The sequence below is a fragment of the Chiloscyllium plagiosum genome, chromosome 13 (genome assembly GCF_004010195.1).
Source record: "Chiloscyllium plagiosum isolate BGI_BamShark_2017 chromosome 13, ASM401019v2, whole genome shotgun sequence".
Classification (NCBI taxonomy): domain Eukaryota; kingdom Metazoa; phylum Chordata; class Chondrichthyes; order Orectolobiformes; family Hemiscylliidae; genus Chiloscyllium; species Chiloscyllium plagiosum.
In genome coordinates, this window is record NC_057722.1 from 29,137,207 (window position 1) to 29,159,870 (window position 22,664).

General features: G+C 40.9%; 1 protein-coding gene across 1 annotated transcript in view; it reads left to right on the forward strand.

Moving 5' to 3' along the window:
* The window catches only part of schip1 (schwannomin interacting protein 1), an 809,528-nt gene that overhangs the window by 345,697 nt on the left and 441,167 nt on the right, over positions 1–22,664 (forward strand). The window lies entirely within an intron of this gene.

Here is a 22,664-nt window from a genome sequence, read left to right on the forward strand (position 1 = left end):
GAAAGCAAATCTTAGCAGGACTTATACATTTAATGGTAAGGTCCCAGGGAGTGTTGCTGAACAAAGAGACCTCGCAGTGCAGGTTCATAGCTCCTTGAAAGTGGAGTCGCAGGTAGATAGAATAGTGAAGGCGGCGTTTGGTATGCTTTCTTTTATTGGTCAGAGTATTGAGTACAGGATTTGGGAGGTCATATTGCGGCTGTACAGGACATTGGTTAGGCCGCTGTTGGAATATTGTGTGCAATTCTGGTCTCCTTCCTATCAGAAAGATGTTGTGAAATTTGAAAGAGTTCAGAAAAGATTTACAAGGATGTTGCCAGGGTTGGAGGATTTGAACTATAGGGAGCGGCTGAACAGGCTGGGGCTCTTTTCCCTGGACCCTCGGAGGCTGAGGGGTGACCTTATAGAGATTTACAAAATTATGAGGGGCATTGATAGGATAAATAGACATAGTCTTTTCTCTGGGGTTGGGGAGTCCAGAACTAGAGGGCATAGGTTTAGGGTGGGAGGGGAAAGATATAAAAGGGACCTAAGGGGCAACTTTTTCATGCAGAGAGTGGTACGTGTATGGAATGAGCTGCCAGAGGAAGTGGTGGAGGCTGTTACAATTGCAACATTTAAAAGGCATTCGGATGGGTATATGAATAGGAAGGGTTTGGAGGGATATGGACCGGGTGCTGGCAGGTGGGACTAGATTGGGTTGGGATATCTGGTCAGCATGGTTGGGTTGGACCGAAGGGTCTGTTTCCATGCTGTACATCTCTATGACTCTATGACTCTATTTAGAATGGTATTGAGTCCAGGACAATCCAAAGTGAAGTGAGTGAACTGAACTCAGTTCAGATGTTCTTGGTTTCAAACCATAGATTTCACCACATCAAACAGTTGAATAATTCCAGTTACAGTCAGTGCCTTATGTGTTGATTACAACTTAGTTCTATTTCAAGTTTCTTGCAAAGCCAGTTTCAAGTTAATGCTGGCAGAATGTTGAATCTGTCGTGATCAAGCCAAATGAATGAAGATCAGCTCAAATTTCTGGCTCGATCTCCATGTTGTTGTGGATTAAGCCCAGGTTAACAAAGCATATTAAACATTTCTCTTTTTCAGGTGAAACATACATGCACTATTTACGTTTGTGCTGATTCACAAAAACATTTTGTTAGAAATGTTCATTTGCAAGTCCACTGTGACAAAATGCAAACATTTCTTTGAGCTCCCAGTGCAATTTGAACAATTTACATTGCACAGTGGCTGACAATTGTGTTATAATCCCAAGCATTTCAGCACATTTTGCCAATTGATGAAATAACAACAATTTCACAATACTGAAGTGCAATAAGCTTCAGCTTTTATTTGCAATTTATTGAGAAAATGACGACTTTCAGTCCAGTTCAGCCAAGAACACCCAGTTGATTGTGATGGCTTAAACTGATTAGATAGGATATACAGAAAAGTATGGTCAATTGTCTTTTAACATTAACAAAATTGAATTTTCTACTACATTTCAAATTAACTGTAATAAAATTAAATCAGCACATTTCCTCCCGCAAAGCTCAATGATCTATGAATGAGTTTTCTTTCTTTGACCTTCGCATAATATATTGAAGATGAAAGTTTCATTTGAATGTCAGTGCTTCAGTTAGCACAGCAGTTCCTCACAGAGTTGATTGTAACGATGATCATCGTAATTTTGGAGGGATTAATTAACCCTTTGTTTACTCAAATTTTACCCTAGTAGATTTATATTGCTTGACAAAACCTGTACTATTGGAGAATAAACATTTCATTTTTTGATCGAAAGGCAAGTTTTACTCTGGCAGTCTTAAAGAAAAGCTTACACTTACGTAGCACCCCTTTTCAATCTTAGGATGTCCCAAAGTGGTTGCAACCCCATATGTCATTTTAAGGTGTATTTATTGTGGTAATATGGAATGCATGGCAAGATGCCATTTTCCCAGGGCTAAGAGCAGAGATGTGCCTCTCAGATGGCAACTTTCAAATATCCACTTGCAACTGATTCTGTCACTTGCTTTCAGCAAGTGCTATTGACCTCACCATTGCTTTGATCTCAAATTTTGGCCTTGTATTGAATCGATATCTCAGTATTATGTTTTAACAACTGAATGAGCAAGAATTTAAATATCAACAATATCTAAAATGATAGTTCTCAATATTGAATAGCAAGTAATGCCAATTAATTTATATTTCAGATGGTAAATCGTATTGACATCACTCACCATTTTTTAAAAACCATAAAATGTATCTGAAAAAATAATGAACACCAAATATATTTTTGACATTGTAACTCCTTTGCATTTATTTGGCTTCTTCACTCTTTAAAACTACATACCTTTTGCAATTTAGTCTATCAGCATCAACTATCCGTGTTGTGTAAAGCCGAAATCAATATATCCTAAAAGCAAAGTGTGACATTTGGATAACACAAACATTTAAAGTTTTGTTGATTTACTTTGCTGCATGTTTGGTGTATACAGTGTATTCCTCTGGTTGACAATGGGAGCAATAGAAGTCAGTGCAAGTATAAAGCAAGCACCCCATTTGGAAAAGAAGACAGCTGCTGTGTTTCCATGGCAATCCCTTGTCATTTACTATATCTCAAGTCAAAAAGAATTACCTGCTTTCTTTTCAGTAAAAATGACTTTGTCAGTTAGCTGCTGCTTTGAGCTTAGACTTCCTATTATGAAAATGTGGAGTTTTTGTTTTCAGATTACATCTTGAAGCGCAGTAGCATAAAATGAATGATGAAAAATCATCAGATGGCTTTACATAATAATAAAAGCAAAATAGTGTGAATGCTGGAGATCCGATTTAAGAACAAAGTGCTGGAAAACCCAGCAGGTTTGACAACATCTGCTGAGAGAGACAGAGTTAAAATTTCACGTGCAATGACTCTTCTTTGGGGTTCCAAATAATGATGGGCTTTAAACAATAACTGGTTTCTCGCTCTGTAAATGCTGCCTGATGGCTTTATGACTGCACTGAATTTCATTTCCGTTCACCACCCATATATTTGAAATGTGTGCCATTTTAAGAATTGAATACCTTGCTTGAAGCATAATAAAGAAATCATTTTAATAATAATTTATACAAAGATTGTTTTTATGCTAAGACTAATATTTAATACATCTGCCATTATTGTTAGAGTAAATTGAAATATTGACAAATTGTGCATGCCAGTGACCTCTGCTATATTGATTTACCCCATTAAAATATAGAATACAAATATTGTTCCAAGATATTTCCAGCATCTTTAACAAAGTATAAAGATTGGCATCAATGTTACTAGATTGAACTTCAGTGTAGCAACAAGCCAAACAGGTTTCAAGGTGTCGGTTTAATTCTCACTGAACAATTGAATTGAAATATTGCGATCAGGTATTACAATAGATCTGTTTGCTCCAGGGCTAGGAGAGGATTAAATCTTCCCAGGTTTCCACCTTTGAACTGTGTCTAAGGTTTTTGTTAGAAAGTGCCTGTGTTATTGTCAGGGTTTGGTTACAGTGCTTTCCCTTATTTCAGCAGGACATTAACACTCTCTGATTGGTTTATACAAGAGGAATGAGCACTCAGTCAAAGTACCTACGTATTGTTGGCACTGATGCAATTGTACTGCAACAGGTAGTCACAATCTTCAACTGTGGAAAGAATGGATTATTAAAATCATTGATTATCAAACAAGTAAATTAGACTCGAGTACAGCAATTTTCATAAGCTTAATCAACTAGTGATGATCAAGACAGGTCATGATGCTGCTGTAAGCCTTTTATTCATCTCAAAAGGAATTTAGTACCTTGCTTTTGCAGATGGTATAATCTGATTGACTGCTGAACATTTCATTCATACCAATGATTGACAACTTGAATACTTCAAATCAAATTGTTCCATTAGAAATGTTCTGCTTAATTAGAAAGTGCAAAGTTGGAAAGAAAGACAGTCACAATGTGTTAAGGTGGTAGCTGCAGCTTTTAAGTAATAAATGTACAGGGCTCCAAGTACTACTTTTAACAAAATGTGGAGAAAATCTATTATTGTTCATAATTAAGAACTGCAATTGAAATTGAAGCACACAGAATAGTTTTGAGACCACTATTTTTTGAGAATGTGATTTCATTAATGATCCTGAATTATGGGATGAAAACATTCTCCCATTTTTCACCAAAAGGCTAGTTTCTCTGCTACGTTCTAAATTCTGACATTTCTTAAAGACATGAATAAAATTCAACATTATAATTTTAATTTCAGATTAGTTTCAAATCCTTTATATTACGATCCAGGTTGGCTTTAAATTTCAGTCTACACTTTTAATTGCAGCAGTAAAAGAGATTAATATCTTTAATTTATGAAGATCTAGGTCGTGATTCTCAAATTTTGACTACCAGTGGGAATGGCCTGTTTAATGATGACTGACTGTCACCTTCACCACCCTCTTCCTCACTTGCAAATCAGTTTTAAGAGCTGGCCAGCAAGCTTCTTGACCAAATGTAGGCTTTGACTGTGAAGTCCTGCCTTGCCAGAAGATTCAGTTAAGGCCGGCTTTTCAGGAGATCCAACTACAGGAAGCTAAGTAGTTTTTCTTTTCTCTTCCTGCAGGGGGAGGATAGGGGAAAGGGGGTTCATGGAGGATTCAAGGTAAGGGCAGGGTGTGTTTACAATCCCTTTGTACACCATCTGTGCCTCATTATTGCCAGACTGGAGAAAATGGAGCCCCTACCTCCATCCAACCCAGTGGCTGGTTTCTGGTCACTTTTTCTTTCTTGTTGGTAAATTTGGTTATTAGTGCAGTGGTGAGTTGAGGCTTTTTAATAACTGCTAACTGACTACTTAAGGGCCAGGACTAACTCACCCAATTATTTTGCTTACTCATCAACTCTCTCATCCCTAAATTCAGTATTTATTCAGCCACATTTTGCAAAAGATCCCTTCTTGCTCTTTTAAATATAGGGATAAAAGCAAAACTATGTCAAACAATGCAGTGCCTGCCAAAAACATTTTTGATGGTGAAAAATTACTTTCATAAATAGATATTAAAAGCGAGAAATGGAACGAGAATAGCATCTTATTAAGTAAGGTCAAGTGCTTTGAGACATCGTCTATGGGCTCACTGGGAACAACAGCAGTGGTTATTTTACTGACAGTTAAAATAATGTTGCAAGCAATCCCACGCATTTTCAATTTGATTCAGTGCTTTAACAAGATTACAGTTGCACTTGCATTCAGTGCTAGTCTAATGGATTAACACAAAACCTTTTTTTCCCATTTGAAGTAGTTTTTCGATTTAATGCGTTTTATATATTAATTTTATCCTCTGCCATCTAGTTCATGTATTTGTTATATAAGACAAATATTTCCACAGTCTTTGTGATAGCATAATGATCACTGGGTGGGAAATGGTAGAGAGAATTAGCTGGTGAGGAACTTCATCTTTTATCAGTTGTGAGCCTGTGATATTCTTCATTCATGTCCATGTGAATAGAAATATCATATAATACGAGGCAAAACATTCTTTTACATACCAGCAACCCTGCATCAAGCTTAAATATTACTGTACTGTTCTAGTTTCTGTAATGTAAATGCATAAACTGGGTTTTGCAGCCTGAGTTGACGCTCTTCTGTCCTACAATCCTGCTCTCTGGGGCAGTATCAGCACTTTGCCTACAACTTCAGACTGATGGTATCACCGTGATTGTGAATACCATGTGAGAACTTGGCTGGTCTAACTATACATGCAGCCCATTTTTGTAGAATGTGTGATTGATATCTGCATACCTACAATATGCTTCAATACAGCATAGTTTGTGGCTGTAATTTTACAGGCACGCCTTAGGAGAAGCCTAAAATGGACAACAGATGCTTTCCCATAGGGAAGGACATAATGAAGGGAAATTTACCCCAGGTTGCTGCATCACTCGTATTCATGAGAGAAGGATCAAGATAAGACACTTCTCAGGTTTCAATTATTTTTGTAGATTTGGATAATGGAGTTTCAAATCAGCTATTGAGCTTGGCTGGTAAATGCAGTTGGGAAAGAAATGAGAATGCAATTAAAGCATCTCGAGGAAAACTCTAAATTAGAAAGGTTATCTGTATCACAGTGAAAATGTTCCCATTTTGTGTTCGTGTTTTGTCAATCAAGATTCATGACACCTGGTCTGCCATGACCCACAGTGACGTCTCTCATGCAATCTTCTGCTCTTTGCTGATGGATTCTACATCCAGCCTCTATCATTGACTGTCTCATGGAATTGTGCAGCTGGAAAAATGGATGTGCTCACTGCCGCTGGGACTTGCTGATGTTTACACCACTTCAGATTTTGCAAGCTAGGTTCTGTCCCACACACAGTGGTGCCGTGCCATTATCAGAGAGGACATGACCCTGAAAGTTAAACTTAACTCACCACTTCACTAACAGGGACTTCGAGGTGCAGGTGGACAGAGTGGTCAATAGGGGAGGGCAGTGCTTTTTTATGTGGACTTGCAAAGGAAGCTACACCACTAGGTCCAGCCAGACTCATAGAACATAGAACATAGAACATAGAAGAATACAGCGCAGTACTGCTGTGACCTTCAACTTTACTTCCATTACATGGCAAGAAGCCCATGGTCAGTGCATTCCCTTGAAAAGTTGATAGTGCTCAACTCAACTCAGTGGCCCATATTAATGCTGTTTGCAGGGTGAAACAAAATAGTGCAGCTTAGAGCTGAGCCGAATAATCTACACCTCACAATTGCCACCATCTTCTGTCTGCAACCTGACACTCACAGGACACCACTGCCCATTCCTCCTGCCAAAGCTCTCAGTCTAACAGTTCACATTATTGCATGCATTATGGTCTCGCAACAGCACTATCAACTTTTCAAGGGAATGCACTGACCATGGGCTTCTTGCCATGTAATGGAAGTAAAGTTGAAGGTCACAGCATGCTGCAGTGATACAGCACACTTCCTGGACTGTACTGAAAGGGCCTACCTGAGTGCACCAGGATCAAAATCTCACTTTGAAGAGGCTGTGTCTGTTCCGCCTTGGCTGCAGTGGAAGCATCGGCAGCATTTGTAACTTCACTCTGTGTCAGTTTGAGGGTTTTGCAAAGGTGCCAGGAAGGATGTTTGGGGAAGATAGTCCTTGACTCTTCGCAGCCATCCCTGTATGGTCAAAAGAAGGATGCAGGAACCCATGGGTTCTCTGGTATGTATTCACTATGGGAGCTCCCAGTATGTATACCACCATGGCTGACCTTCCAAAGAACATAACAATACCTGTATTTGGTTGCTTACAGTTCAGTATGCTAATGTAGCAGCTTGACATCATCTTCCAAGGATAGTTAAGAGAATGCATTTTAGAAATGCCAAACCCAAGTGATGCGATTAAATTAGACAAGAAATAACCTGATGAAGTATAATTTGATACTAGATGGGTAGCATTATGGAATCAGTAGATGCATGATTAATGCATTTGCCATTAGGAAAACTTCTCATTCAACCAGCTTTATTCTGCTCCAATTTTATTCTGCTAAATGGGACAGACTTTGAACTGATCTAGAAACTTAAGACTAGACATTTATAAGGCACAGCTGGGCCATTAATAGCAGCAGAGTTGTACACCAGCACAATTTACAACCTCATATCCCAGCATATACCCCCAGTCAACCACCACCATCAAATTAGGGATCACCCTGTTTCAATGGGGAGTGCAGGAGGGCTTGTTCGGAGCAGCACCAGACAAACATAAAAATGAGGTGTCAACCAGGAATAGTTACCAAACAGGACTACTTGCATGCCATGCAGTGTAAGCAGCAAGTCATGGACAGAGCTAAATCCCTCGGACACGCTGATGGTCTTCTTGCTAGAGGCAAGTTGACTCTCCTTAGTTTGAACCTTGAGGAGTTGGAGTGGGGCCGGCAGTGTAGAGGTGGAAAACCTGGCCTGCCCTCTGGTAACCTGTAACTGCTGAGGGGCTTTTTGCTGGCTCTCCTTCCTAGCATCACCCTATCTTCTCATGAGGAAGGGGCATCTGCACTGGGGTCAAGATTCCCTATCCCAGTGCTGCTATACCTCCAGTCCTGGGAACCAGTGGCTATCATGATGGAATGGAAATGTGTACAACTGTCCAGCAGGTGCTGAGGGTGCATGCCAACCTGTCCATGGAAGCAACTAGATAGTCAGTCACATGTCTTGCTGTGTTCTGACCGAGAAGGGTCTTTGTCTCCCACATACCTGGCTGCTGCTGCTGCTGTTCCTTGTGCGTTCCGATGAAGTCCCCAATTGCTCACTGCACAAGGATTGTTCTGCCTGGAATGCCAGTGGGTTGGGCATTTCCTCTGTGACAAGCCAATGAGCAGAACTCTGAGTTGCTCATTGGCTTGTGCTCCCACACTGTCTATGCCTGTGGTTTTCAGCAAGGTGCTGAAAATGTGTTGCTGGAAAAGCGCAGCAGGTCAGGCAGCATCCAAGGAACAGGAGAATCGACGTTTCGGGCATAAACCCTTCAGGAAGGTGTCCGGATGTGAGTTGGTCAGGGGTGCAGGAGACAGCCTAGCCAATGATTTCTCGGAAGCCATGGGACTCTGCCTCAGGGGTCCAGGAGAGTGGTTTCCCCACTACCCTCTGCGTCTCTCCTGATGTCCTCAGAACCTGTAACCCACGTGAGGGAAGGCTTCAAGGCCTGTGGTTAGAACTGGTGTGCATTGATTGAGTGTGACAGCAGGGTTTAGTGGGACAGTTGCAGTGACATGCGCAGAGTAATACATACTTACTCGGCAGAAAGTAGATGTTGCTGCATCTCTGTGCGAGGGTCTCCATCTTCTCCTGCAAGGGCCAGGAATCTCTCATCGTTGGAGGTGAGGACATACGTGTCAGGCACACAACCTTATCTGTATGGTTCTGCCCACACCATACAGGCTGCCTTCTCCTGTAATGAAAAAAGGAAGGTAATGAGACAGTTTACCGTGAGTGACGTGGCTGTTCAGACTAGTGCTTCTGGGGAAAGGTGCTGAGGTGTTCCAAAGGACTAAGAAGGTAGTGTATGGGCCATGCATGGTTAGTTGTGTAAGAGGCTGAGGGGAATGAATGGGTGAAGGAACATACAGTATTGGAAACACAGGATCTCCAGCATTTGTGAAAAGAACACATTTGAATTGAGATTCTTGAACAGAAATGGAAGAGGTGAACAAGTCTCCTTGTATTACAAATCAAAGAGGATGGGGAAGATAACAGCGAAAAGGTTAACAGCTCTGCAAACTGGAAAATTCAGGAAATCATGCACTCTTAAGTAATCAAAAAATAGAACCTAAGACATTAGAGTTCACACAAACTGAACATGGAAGTAGGAACATATTGTGTACAATTTATTTTGATGTTCCCTCTGTTTCTGTCACAAAGACACATTTATTTTCCTTTCAAATAGGATTGCATGTGCTTGGAAGTAAATTAGATTTCTATTGGCATAATTGTGCTTCATTAATCAATGACACTCGAAAGGTGATATGCTTTTCAACCCAGAGTCTCTAACTATTCGTATAAAGGAAGGATAGTTTGAAAGACCCCAAATAACAAATTCTGTTTTATTGGCCAGTTTCTTTTTAGAAGTAGGAGATGTTTGTGTGAGGTTTGCACTCAACAAACAATGTTTCTGTCCATTTCAGCCATCCAGGGTTAGCATATGGCACATTCTGGTCAGAATCTGTGAGGTTAGCGAAGTATAAAACACCTAGTTATGTTCTCCAGTCTCAGCTCAATAAAAGCTTTTCTGTATGAACCATTGAAACTTTTTTTTCCACATTTTCTATGTGACCTATTCTGTTTTTGTCCAAGAAAACCACTGATGTCACGTTGAAAAATATTTCATATTCTAATAAATCTATGTTAAAACCAGTGTTCTGCCCCTCCTGCACCGCCACCTCTATTCAAGTGATAACGCTGAATCTACGACTTTCTAAACTAATTCCTGCTCTTTGCTCTTTTCAGTACTGACTACCAATGCATTTCTCACATTTACTGGTGATTCCATTATATGCAGCTTTTGCTGTTTTCTCATTGCAAGCCTGATGATGGCTATCTCTTTGAGTGTCTTTGTCTCTCCCTTTTTATGTTTCCCACTTTCACTGCCTTGATTCACGTTATCTGTTTAGTTTCATTCCAACTGTAGCAGTTTAGTGTAGGTCTGGCTGAGTCAGATTATCAACCAGAATAATTAAAACTTCTTGAGGATTTGAGTTAACTGAAGGAAATCAGATCCTGGGCTGATCGCTGATGATATAGTATTTCACTGTTCGAAGATCAAATCAATTTCCTGACCTGGAACCTATAGATTTTCAGAGGATATTCTCACAGCGGTGCCAGTAGGATTTTCAATCAGTTGTGTACTTTTACTTTCTTTACTGATGTTGAAAAGTTTCTGATGTGTATTTAAAGCTTTTTGCATTGTTCCTATCACAACAGCAATTCTGTTCAAATTTTTATTCAAGTATGTAGTGATTGTAATGAGGTCAACCAGGTGGACATTATAGAATGTCCACCTGGTTGGACATTATAGAATGTTCTCTGACTGGGGCTGTTAGTCTGGTCCTATAAGGGAGCCCTAGCTGACAGCTGTAAACAGGAGCGACTTAGGTCCTATTCACTCTGACAGCTGGCTCTCAGGGAGCTGAATCAGTGCTAAGGACTCTCCACATGTAAATACAAGGTAACTTGGTGACAGAATACCAACCTCTATGGAGTTATTTCAGTGGCGACAAGAGAAAAGCACGCTCCTGAACAAATTCATCCAGAATAGTCATCTTTGAGTTGGGGGAGGGGGGAGCATTTCTGGTATCATGCCATTGTTTGGAAAACTTGACTCATTCAATCCTACCCTTGAAGAGTGGGCCCAGAATGTGGAAAGAATGTGTTATTTTTGTCATGGCAAATGACTTTGGGGCAGATGAAAAACAACAAGTAATTCTGACAGCTTGTGGACCTGCAGTTTTTTTTTGGTTGTTAGGAGCCTAACATTTCCTGAGGCACCAGATACTAAAACATTTCAAGAGTTGATGGATTGTGTTTAGGAATTTTACGACCCCAAGTCTCTTGTAATTCTGAAACACTGTTGGCTTTACTTGGTCATTTGTGAACCAGGGGAATTTGCGTCAGCATTTTTGATGAGGGTAAGATGACTGGCAAAAGTACGTGACTTTGCATTAATCCTTAATGAGATACTAAGAGACCGTTTGGTATGAGGGATTAATGATGTAACCATGCAAAAGCGACTACTACTGAAGCCCAACCGAACCTCAAACAGGCATTATGACTGGTTTAATCATTGGAAAATGAGGCAAGTCGAGCATATGTGTAACAGGGTATGCTAATGGAAGTGGACATTCTCGCCAGGCCAACTGAGCTTGGGGGGACACCACTTGAGTGAAGGCAATTGCATTACCTCACATATACCGCACAGAGGTACTGTAAGTCAGCTCACAGCAAAACCCCAAACAAAGCCAAGCCTCAACCAAATGGCTAGAATTTTCTTCTGGATCTGGGCCAGCAAGCCATTGTAGTTGCTGCCATTATGTAGACTCAAGACAGCAAAAGAGTCCCACTGGGCCTGACTTGAGTAAGAGAACTCATAGGCTCATATCCAGGACAGAGCAAACCCTAGAAAGCCAACCTCCATCTGGTTTGGAACAGTTCAATTACTTAGCAACATCCAACTCAGAACCAATCAAAATAAACATCTGGTTATATGGTCACCCGGTTCTAATGGAGGTTGATGCTGGCGTGACAGTTTTAGTGATTGCAGAACCAGTCTTTAACAAAATTTGTTCTGGACTCCAACCCTTAGATTTGCATAAGACCTCAGCTAGACTGAGAACCTAAACTGGAAACCTTCACAGATTCTGGGGACAGCTTTGGTTCTGGTCTCGTATGAGAATGAGTTGTTTCAGTTCCCCATCAGCCATGATATTTACAATTCATGTTTGTATTTCCTTAGTGTATTTGTTGTTAAGTGTAAGTGTGTTTTATTGTGGTTTGATCATCCAGGCAGATATTCCAGAATTACATGCAGCAGACCTGGTAAAGTTAAAGCTGCCAGAACTCTAAGATGATTCTACATGACTTGTCCAGTGATTGTGGAATTGTCTCAGCTCCTTGTTGAAGATAATAACCTGCTTTTCAATTTAAACTGCAGTCCCCAGTCATTACAGAAGATTCATATGCTTCCATATGTGCTGTAGACAGCAGTCTGCAGTGAAGCATTGAGTGCGTTGTTTGAAGATCCATTCAATGAGGCTCTAATTATAATGTTATTGCATGAATCACAGTTCTAATGCAATCTTTTGAATCATAAAATTTAGCCTAATTGTGTTTATACAGCAACTTGCTAGTGGATAGAAGATTTTTTTTTTGAAGATTGGTCTAATTTCCTTTGGCAATTCAGGTTATTTGCTCCAGTGGTACCACAGACAATTTTTATTGCCATATTAACAGCTGTAACTATGCTTTGCGTATAGTAATATTTACCTTCATGTTTTTATTTGAAGTTATCAAGCTATCATGAATGTTGTTTTGAGATTTTCAAAACTCTTTGGTTCTTCAAATGCATTGTCCTAATGAATTTATCTTATTGATAAATTATGCAGTTTCCTTTAATAATCTAATTGGCAAAGTATTGGATCAATCATCACCAAGTATAATGCTCTGAAAACTAATTTTGTCATATATTTGATTTTAGGAATCATGATGACCATGTGAAGAGTGTAAACCAGTTTCCCTCTTTTTAATCTTCTCAATTGGGCTCAACAACAATTTTAGATTCTTTTAGCATGCAACTTTACCTTGCTCCAGTTAAATTACAGTTAACTAGTTCACCAGAAGCAAACACACAGCCTTCAATTAAAAGAGCAATGTTATTATTTGCCAACCTCAAAGAAAATATTAAAGGCATGGCATCAAATGCACACCTAAACATGAGTACAATGTTTTTTAAAAAAGGGAATAGTATCCAGCATAAAAAGGAAGATAAAAGAATATACAATACAAAATTTGAAGGGTGTTTTTGAGGTGTCAGGAATTAACCTGAAACCATGGTTGCTTTGGGATGTCTTGGGTTAATGGAATCCATGAATTTTGCATTTCTCAGAGTCCTCTATGTTCAGTTGTTTCTCTAATTTACTTCATTTTCTGAAGAGAGAGGGGGGGAACTTTCTCCAGTTTCAGTCACAGATCTACCTCTGCTTCTATCAAAAGCAGTAACTTGACATTCCACTCACTCATCTAGCCATTCTCATTGTTTATCAGACTATTGCTCTCTTCTGAACAGCATGTTAGAAAGCATGATGAACAGCTAAAATAAATCCAAGAAGTACGAATCATGGAGATCTGAAACATAAACAGAAATTGCTGGTGAAACTCGTCAGGTCTGGCTGCATCTGTAGGGACAAAGCAGAGTGAATGTTTCGAGTCTGGTTTCTCTTTACCAGAACTCTGTCCAAAGTCAGACACGAACCATTAACTCTATTTTCTGTCCACAGATGCTGCCAGATCTGCTGAGTTTTGCCAGTAATTTCTGGTGGCAAACACTTTTATACCTAAAGAGGTAGATGGCAAATAACAAGGGTGGGGTGGGGGTGGGGAGGTTGGTGACTCACCATTTTTCCATGCTTAGGACATGGCCCATCTGATCAAGATCCCGTTGTCCTCTGAAGTACCCTTTTTTGTTGAGCACTACACCACCAATTTTGGTGTCATCAGCAAACTTACTCACCATACCTCCTGTGTTCACATCCAAATCACTTATATATGTAAATCCTGTCCCTCAGGATTCCCTCTAACAACTCACTCACCACTGATGTCACGCTCACCGGTCTGTAGTTCCTTGGATTTTCCTTACCACTTTTCTTAAACAGTGGCACTATGTTAAGTGGGCGGCACAGTGGTTAGCACTGCTGCCTCACAGCGCCAGAGACCCGGGTTCAATTCCCGCCTCAGGCGACTGACTGTGTGGAGTTTGCACATTTTCCCCGTGTCTGCATGGGTTTCCTCCGGGTGCTCCGGTTTCCTTCCACAGTCCACAGATGTGCAGGTCAGGTGAATTGGCCATGCTAAATTGTCCGTAGTGTTAGGTAAGGGGTAAATGTAGGGGTATGGGTGGTTTGCGCTTCGGCGGGTCGGTGTGGACTTGTTGGGCCGATAGGCCTGTTTCCACACTGTAAAGTAATCTAATCTAACCAACCTCCAGTTTTCCAGCACTTCACCTGGGGCTATCATTGATACAAATATGTCAGCAAGGGGCCCTAGCTTCCCATAGAGTTCTAGGATACACCTGATTATGCCCTGGGGATTTATCCACCTTCATGCGTTTTTTTTTAACATCCAGCACCACCACCTCTGTAACATTGACATTTTTCAAGATGTCGTTATTTATTTCCCTGTCTTTCTCTTTCTTCCACATCCTTTTCCACAGTAAACACTGATGCAAAATGCTTGTTTAGTATCTCCCCATTTCCTGTGGTTCCACGCATAGGTTGCCTTGCTGATCTTTAAGGGGTGAAAAATCTGTTGCTGGAAAAGCGCAGCAGGTCAGGCAGCATCCAAGGAACAGGAGAATCGACGTTTCGGGCATAAGCCCTTCTTCAGGATCTTTAAGGGGCCCTATTCTCTCCCTGGTTACCCTTTTGACCTTAATGCATTAATAGAATCCCTTCAGATTCTCCTTAACTTTATTTGCCAAATTTATCTCATGTCCTCTTTTTGGCCTCCTGATTTCCCTCCTAAGTATACTCCTACTGCCTTTATACCCTCCGAGGGTCTATACCTGACAAATGCATCCTTCTTATTCTTGACCAAAACGTCAATTTCTGTAGTCATCCAGTATTCTCTACACATACCAGCTTTTTCCTTCAACCTAACCGGAACACGCTGTCTCTGGACTCTCATTATCTCGCTTTTGAAGGCTTCCCATTTTCCAGCTGTCCCTTTACCTACGAAAATCCACGCCCAGTTTACTTTTGAAAGTTCTTGCTTAATGCCGTCTAAATTCGCCTTCCTCCAAGTGAGAACTTCAACTTTTAGACCCGGAGTATCCTTATCCATCATTATTTTAAAACTAATAGAATTATGGTCACTGGTTCCAAAGTGCTCCCCCACTGATTCCTCATTCACCTGTCCTGCCTTATTTCAGCTTTTGCATCATTTCAATGCCATAACCATCAAAGTCAACTTGAAAATTTGAAGTCTGAATATTCACTTTCGATCAGTGTGAATGGTCTGTTTCTCCATGGCAACACCTTTACCACACAAAGGCTCCTTGCCAACCAATCTATTCTCATACAGTATAAATATTGGTTTAGCCCTTCCAAAAATATCCTGAAGACTAAAAGGCAAAAAGCATTGACAAAATATGACTTTTACAGCTGTTGGTCAAGCTCTGCTCTACCAAATGATTTCATATATTTTATTCTTGCAGTACAATACCCAAAAAGTAAACATAAATCACAATAAAAAAGTTTCTTCATTTATTTCCAGATATTCTACAATTCATCCTTGGCATCAAAAACAAAACCACATCCAGTTGGATAGCATCTATAAAGCCATAAAGTGATGAAGCATTCTAAGGCCAAGTTCACAGAAACATGAAAGAAAATGTGACAAAAATCCACATAAGGAAATATTAGGATAGGTAATCAAAAGCTTATTCAAAGAGGTAGATTTTAAGGACCATCTTGAAGAGAGAGAGACGGAGAGGTTTAGGGAGGTAATTAATACCACATAGGAAGATTCATTTTAGTGGGCTAATTGCAACCTATTTGCAACTATGTTAGTAGTCACTAATTGCAACTTTGTTAACTAAGACACTGTATCCCTACAACATATTTATTGCAAGAAAATATGGATTCTTGGGCTACATGGAGATAATGGTAGAGGTGGTATTGAGTCATTTTCTGTTGGTAACAATTATTTTTATTCCTTTGACAACCATGCTGTAACAGCAAAATGAGACATTATTTGTAGTTACTAACCTTTGTTAGCTCAAGAAATTGTTTATGAGACACTAGGATACACAATATGGCCATAAATTTTTGGAAACAGTGCAGTAATGTCAGCTCCCAAATAAATTGCTATCCACAGAAATGTTTATGTCAGTGGAGTGCAGACAAAATATTTAAACAAGAAGAAAGAAAAAAACTGCCTCTCTGTTGCAATATTAAACTCCTTCATAGTCAGATCCACGTGCTTACCCTAGTGGTTGAACAAGGTCGAGAATGTAGTGCTGGAAAAGCACAGCAGGTCAGGCAGCATCCAAGGAGCAGGAGAATCGACATTTCTAGCATAAGCCCTTTATGCAGTCCTCACTTTCTCCTAATGGTTGGACAAGTCTCAGTAATTGAACTAAAAGACCAGGAATTTTTCATGTTAATCCCACATTTGCCCTCAGTGTATCTAGATTAGGAATGAGGAATTCAAGTGAAATTTGGCCTATAATTACTATCCAGTGGGTGGATGTTGCAATAAGAACTGATCAGACTTTCAACAAATAGTTAATTTAGTTGAATAATATGTTAACAGGCAATGTCGTGCTCTATACAAGAGTAATGAATAGCTGACAAAGGTGCTGGAGATGACTGGCGGACAAGGATTCACATTCCACAAAGTTGTCAGTTCTTTCAGGGGGGAAATATTGACTCGGAAAGAAGTAGTGAAAGGCAAGACTACAAATTGTGTAGTATCCAGGCAATACTTAGCATCACAATGTCACTTTATCTTAAACACTGAAAATTGCAAACATTTGACAGTAGATGCACTGTTCTATTGCTCTTGATGGCTTAGCATTTCTCAAGTATGTTCCCCTTCAGCCTTGGCCAGAAAATGAATCCTAATTTAGGCAATAAAGTAAGATTGTTTGCCAAATTCTGTTTCTTTTTTCAACCACGAAGGAGCCTGGTGCAGTCTATAGAACATAAAAATTGAACAGATGAGAATACATTCTCAGGTTTGCCCCCTGGAATAGCATACTGCTTTCCATAACACTTTGCCATCTCGCTCTGCAGGCATAGAAGTGTCGGCTATGGACCATTAGGTAACCAAAAGCAGTGCTTCTCTATCTTTGGCTGAGGAGTGGGATAATCTACAAAATGCAGTTCCTCGTGCTTTTCACCAGTTTACTTAAGTTAGTTTTTAAATGGCTGTAGAAATCGAAGTTTAAAATATAGCCTAGATTCTGTGATTAATAACAAAGTGTTGGCACTCATTGCTGACTGAGTGCCATGAATTTTCTATTTCACCTGAAGTCCAGTGACAATCATGCAATTAGATAGCATGAGTAACCACATACATTAATGTATTCTCACAGAAAACAAATCGGGAAATAACGTGATGCAATTTTCTGCACTTCAAATTAAAATTTTACAGAGTGAAATAAATGGTTTGAATATAAATACAATTAAGATAAAAACTGGAATATTGTAAGTAAGCATTTTTAAACAAATAATTATTTTTGAAAACATGTGAACCTTTTATCATAATGGAGAGATTTAAGATTACATAAATAAAAACTATAGGGATCAACATTGAAGCCTCAATTATTTACTGTTTATATCAATGTTTAGGGTGAATGGACAAAATGTACAGCTGTTCATTTTGCTTATGGGTAGGTAAAAATAGATAAGTAAGGAAATAAGTTGTGAAGTGGAAATAGGGTCTACAGAGGGATGTAGGTAGGTTAAAGAGTGGGTATAAAATAGGCAGATGGAGTATAATGTGAAAAAATGTCAACTTGCCTAATTTGGGAGGAAAAAATGAGGACTGCAGATGTTGGAGATCAGAGTTGAAACGCCTGTTGCTGGAAAAGCACAGCAGGTCAGGCAGCATCCGAGGAGCAGGAGAGTCAATGTTTCTTGAGCATAAGCTCTTCATCAGGAATGGTGGGGGATGGGGTGGTGGTTGGGAGGTGTGGTGGAAAAGGGGCTAAGAGATAAATGGGAGGGAGGGTGGAGCTGGGGAGCAAGTAGCTGGTAATGCGATAGGTTCGTGAAGGTGGGGGGAGATGGTGACAGCTCGGAGAGGAGGATGGAGCGGTTAGGTGGGAAGGGAGATGGACAGGTAGGACCAGTTAACAGGGCAATATCTAGTTAGAGGGTTGGATCTGGGATAGGGTGGGCATAGGAAATGAGAACTGGTGAAATCAACATAGGATCAATGTGGTTGAAAGGTCACAAGGCGGAAGATGAGGCATTCTTCTTCGAGGTGTCACGAGGCTTGGATTTGGCGGTGGAGGAGGGCCTAGGACCTGCTTGTCCTTGGTAGAGTTGGAGGGGGGTTGAAGTGTTCGGCCACTGGGCGGTGGGGTTGATTAGTGCATGTGTCTCAGAGATGTTCTCTGAAGCAATCCACAAGTTGGCATCCTGTCTCTCCAGTGTAGAGGAGACCACATCGAAAGCAATGGACACAGTTGATGAGGTGTTTGGATATGCAGGAAAATGTCTGTCGGATGTGGAAGGATCCGTTTGGGCCTTGGATGGATGTGAGGGGGAAGAGTGGGTGCAGGTTTTGCAATTCTTGCGATGGCAAAAGAAGGTGCCAGGAGTGGAGGGTGAGTTGGTGGGGGGTATGGACCTAACAAGGGAGTCTTTGTGGAAAGTAGATAGGGGTGGGGAGGGAAAGATATCTCTGGTGGTGCGGTCTGTTTGTAGGTGGCGGAAATGACGGAGGATGATACGTTGTATCTAGAGGTTGGTTGGATGGAAGGTGAGGACCACGGGCTTCTTTTCTTGTTGCAGTTGGAGGGGCGGATTTCAAGGGCAGAGGAGCGGGAAGTGGAGGAGGGGAAATTGCGGTCCCTGAAGAAGAAGGCCATCTGGGATATTCTTTGGTGAAATTGGTCCTCCTGGGAGCAGATGCAGCAAAGGCAGAGCAGTTGGGAGTAAGGGGTAGCATTTTTACAGGGGTCAGGGTTGGAGAAGGAGTAGTCCAGGTAGCTGTTGGAGTCGGTGGGTTTGAAATATATGTCTGTGTTGAGTTGGACCCCGGAGATGGAGATGGAGAGGTCCAGGAAGGGGAGGGAGGTGTCCAAGATGGTCCAGGTGAACTTGAGGTCGGGGTGGAAGATATTTGTGAACTGTTCAACCTTTCAAAGGTTTGAAGGAGAAATTGTTGAGAGTGAGGACCAGTTCTGCCAATCAAATGAGTGTCAATGGAAGGGTACTGGTTGGGTCTGCAGGAGAAGAAGAAACGGAGGGCTTGGCGGCCTTCGTCATGGTGGATGGATGTGTACAGAGACTGGATGTCCATGGTGAAGAAGATGCGTTGGGGGCCAGCGTAACGAAAGTCACAGAGGAGGTGGAGGAAATGGGTGATGTCCCGAACGTATGTGGGGAGATCCTGGACCAAGGGGGACAGGACAAGGTATGCAGAGATCCGTTCGGTGAGGCAGGAGCAGGCTGAGACGATGGGTTGACCGGGGCAGTTGGCTTTGTGTGTTTTGTATATGAGGTAGAATCGGACAATGCGGAGTTCCCGGACTATGAGATTGGAGGCTGTGGATGGGAGAACCCCTTAGGTGATGAGGTTGTGGATGGTCTGGGAGATGATGGTTTGGTGATGGGAGGTGAGGTCGTGGTCAAGGGGTCAGTAGGAGGAGGTGTTTGCAAGTTGGTGCCCTGCTTCAGCAGTGTAGAGGTCAGTGCGCCAAACTACATGTTATTTAAACGGAGAGAGATTGCACAATTTGGAGGAAAAGAGGGATCTGGGTGTCCTGGAACCTGAATCACAAAAGGTTAATAGGCATATACAGCAAGGCAAATGTTATGTTATTTACTGCAAGATGAATGGAATTGAAAATTCAAAAGACTGGATGTTTTGCCATAGACAAATGAAGTGTTGGTGAGGCCACAACTGGAGTAGTGTGTACAGCTTTGATCTCTTCATTTAAAGAAGGATGTCAACTTATCCGAATCAGTTCAAAGCACATTAATTTAACTGGCATCTGGGGTGGAGGTGTTCTCTCCAGAGAAAAGGTTGGGAAAGTTAGGCTTGCATCTGTTACAGTTTAGAAGATTGAGTGATGATCTTATTAAAACATATGAATTCTGAGGAGACTTGATAGCTGTTGAAAAGCTGCTTACTTTTGTGAAAATAAAATGGGACCTAAGGGATACAAATTAAAAATGTGGTCTCCCATGTAAGAAGGAGGTAAGGAGGATTTTCAGACCATCCAAATAGATCATGTCCTTGGCTGTCCTTTGTCTCACTTGTTTGACACCTCCTCAAAGAATTCTAACAGATTTGTCAGGCCATGGTGATGAGGGAGAGAACTCCATATGAGAAGGGTTAAAAATTGCGCAGGAGGAGATATTGATAAGTTATCAATATTTAAAGGTCCTTGGCACCTGGACCAGAAGAAATTCATTCAAGGATCTTGAAGGAAATGAGGGTGTAAATTTCAGAGGCTCTGACAATTACCTTTGACTCATCCATGGATTTGGGGGTAGTGCCAGAATCTTAGATTTGGAGAATTGCAAAAGACAGAAGTGTTACAGTGCAGAATAGGCCACTCATTTTGAAGAAAAGGATTTTCAAAGCTTTTATCAGATCTCCTTTTCACTTTCTTCTCTCTCACCTTCTATTCTCTTAATGTAAATTTCTCATCCCTGGAGTCATTTTGGTAAATCACTTCTGGACTCTGTCCAATGTGTTCATATCCATCCCATTCCCCTACCCTATTATCCTATATTTACCCCTGAACACTATAGGCAATTTAGCATGGTCAATTCACCTAACCTGCACGTCTTTAGGTTGTGGGAGGAAACTGGAGCACCTGGAGAAAACCTAGACAGACATGGGGAGAATGTGTAAACTTCACACAGACAGTCACCCCAGGCTGGAATTGAACTGGGGTCTCTGGTACTGTGAGGCAGGAGTACTAACCACTGAGCCACCATGCCGCCCTAACTCTTATGTATGCAGGCACATCAGTGACTGGGTAACATTAAGCTACTAAAATGCAGTGAGACACATGTTTCCTGTGGTGTGTCATGTTTCAAGTGATCTTGGGGTAAGATGGAATGTGTATCATGGTATGATACAGTGATGATATCAAGAACATGTCTCTTTAAAGGATTCTGACATGCTGACCATGAAATATAACATAACAAAAGGGTTTTATTTTTCCTGATCTTGCACTGATAAGCTTGTTCATAGAATCTCTATAGTGTGGAAGGAGGCCATTCACCCCATTGAGTCCACACGGACCCTCCAAAGAGATTCCCACCCACACTGACACCCCCACCCTATAACTCTGAATTTACTATGGCTAAACCTCCTAACTTACACAGTCCTGAACACTATGGCCAATTTAGCATGGCAAGTCCACCTAACCTGCACATCTTTGGAGTACAGGAGGAAACTGGAGCACCTAGAGGAAACACACACAGACATGGGGAGAATGTGCAAACTCCACACAGACAGTCGCCCGAGGCTGGAATCGAACCTGGGACCTTGGTGCTGTGAGGCTGCAGTGCCAACCACTAAGCCACCATGCCACTGTGAAACCCTTTTGCATGTTACTCTAAATTGGTTATAATCTCACTGAAGATTATTTTTAACAAATTAATTAACTATAAGAAGCAAAAGCTGCAGATGTCTAGCTGGAAAAGAAGTGGAGATTAGCAAACAGTCACCATGCAGCTGATGGAAGGAAAATTTATCGCAGTACACTAGCGACTGTAATCCACTTCAGTTAATGAAGGAAGGCAAACTGGAATTATATTTAGAAGGTTCCTTAAGGAGCAGTCTATTGGTGAACATTACCGATTGGGGAAGAAGTAATTAAAGTTATAATCTAGTACCAGCTGCTACTGAGAAGGAATCAAAATTTCTTTTGTCACCTCAATATGAAATTCAGGTAGCAGAGAGAAAATAATTAAGTTGAACTGACAGAAGAAATTATATTAGTGAAGAAATAAATGTGAGGTCTTTCTAAATACAAGTTCCATTCACAGTGTATGCTGGTAGGCCTACCTTTTCTAATTTGTCTCATATCTGTTGTGATCAGAGAAATCTAGCCAGCAGTAGAATTAAAGAGACTGGAGGCAGGGGGAGTTGGAAGACGCAGGATTCAGGAGGACATGGGAGAATGTAAGGTCAGAATAGTCAAAGGGAAAAACCATAGGCCCCATCAAACAAGTCCTGCCATTCAATAAGGATATAGCTGAGCATTCATATCAACTCCAGTTTCCTGTCCCATCCTCATATTCTTAGAGCTCAGGACCCTATCAATCTCAGTCTTGATTATATCTAGTGACAGAGCATCCACTAATGTCGAATTCCAAAGATTTACAAACCTCTGAATGATGAGGTTTTATCATCATCTCAGTTCTAATTGTTAAACATCCTATCTGAAGTTGATTGCCCCATTCTAGATTCTGCAGCCAGGGCTACAGCCTCTAAAATATCTACTCCGTCATGCTTTCTAAAAAAACGTAATACATTTTCTTGATTATTCCTGATTTTTTTTTTCTAAATTTCTCAATCTTTCCTCAAATAACAATCCTCATCCCATAAATCTATTCAGTTATACACTTGCTTCAAAGTGAAATACATCCTGACATAAAGGGACCAAACTGTGTAGAGTATTCAGGTCACACCATGACCTGATATAATTGCAGAAGATTTCCTTA